Genomic DNA, 879 nt, shown 5'->3' on the forward strand with positions numbered 1-879 from the left:
ATACATACATATATATATATACATACATATATATATATATATATATATATATAAAATTTGATTGTTTTTATTAATCCTCGTCCTCAATTTGTTCTTATGAGTGTTGCATGATAATCATAATCACTAAACTTATCTATCGCAATCTTTTTTTCACAACTCTAACCATTGATACTTTTGATCTACCAATTTTCTCTTCTTAATCCTTAACACATATTTTATAAATTTATTTTATAAGTGCATTTTACATGACATTATACATGTTTAAGCCTTTTTTCCACCACTTAAATTCATTAGGTACTCTCACCATTCATCTAATATAATCTTTCTTCAATCTATCCTTAATTTACTGCACATCCACCTTAACATTCTCATTTATGTCATATTTAACTAAGCTATTTGTGACTTTTCTCCCTCAATACATAACTCTTCAAGGGAGCGCAACATAGACAAGGTCAGCAGCAGCCAGGAATGCAAAAGAAAGCAAGCGAAGGAGGTCTAAACTCGCCGAGAAATCAAACCACTGTTGCTGATTCTCATCCGGCAGCCCGGTTTTCAGGCTGATCAGGTACAGTTTCTTCTTCATCAATCTTTGTTTTGATCTTAATTTGGGAGTAGTTTGGACTGGATTGTTCAGGTTTTCTGTGCTGGGTTTTAATGTATCTATGAATAGGGGTGTAAGTGATTAGTCCATTTGTTCAGCAATTGAATGCTGCTCATTATATAGGGTTTCTTTGTGTTTGTTTATTCCAATATTTGGATGAAGATGGATTTAAATACATTCCTAATGTTTGTTTTGAGGTGATCACTTACACATCACCAGAGTGCTATGTATGTAAATATGAAACCTAGGCGTGAGATATCCAAATAAATAAGGCTATT

General features: G+C 32.4%; 1 pseudogene; it reads left to right on the forward strand.

Annotated features, from left to right (window-relative positions):
• The window catches only part of LOC110033409, a 29285-nt pseudogene extending 28406 nt beyond the window's left edge, over nucleotides 1–879 (forward strand).

This window comes from Phalaenopsis equestris, unplaced genomic scaffold (genome assembly GCF_001263595.1).
Source record: "Phalaenopsis equestris unplaced genomic scaffold, ASM126359v1 Scaffold001173, whole genome shotgun sequence".
In the NCBI taxonomy this organism is placed as follows: domain Eukaryota; kingdom Viridiplantae; phylum Streptophyta; class Magnoliopsida; order Asparagales; family Orchidaceae; genus Phalaenopsis; species Phalaenopsis equestris.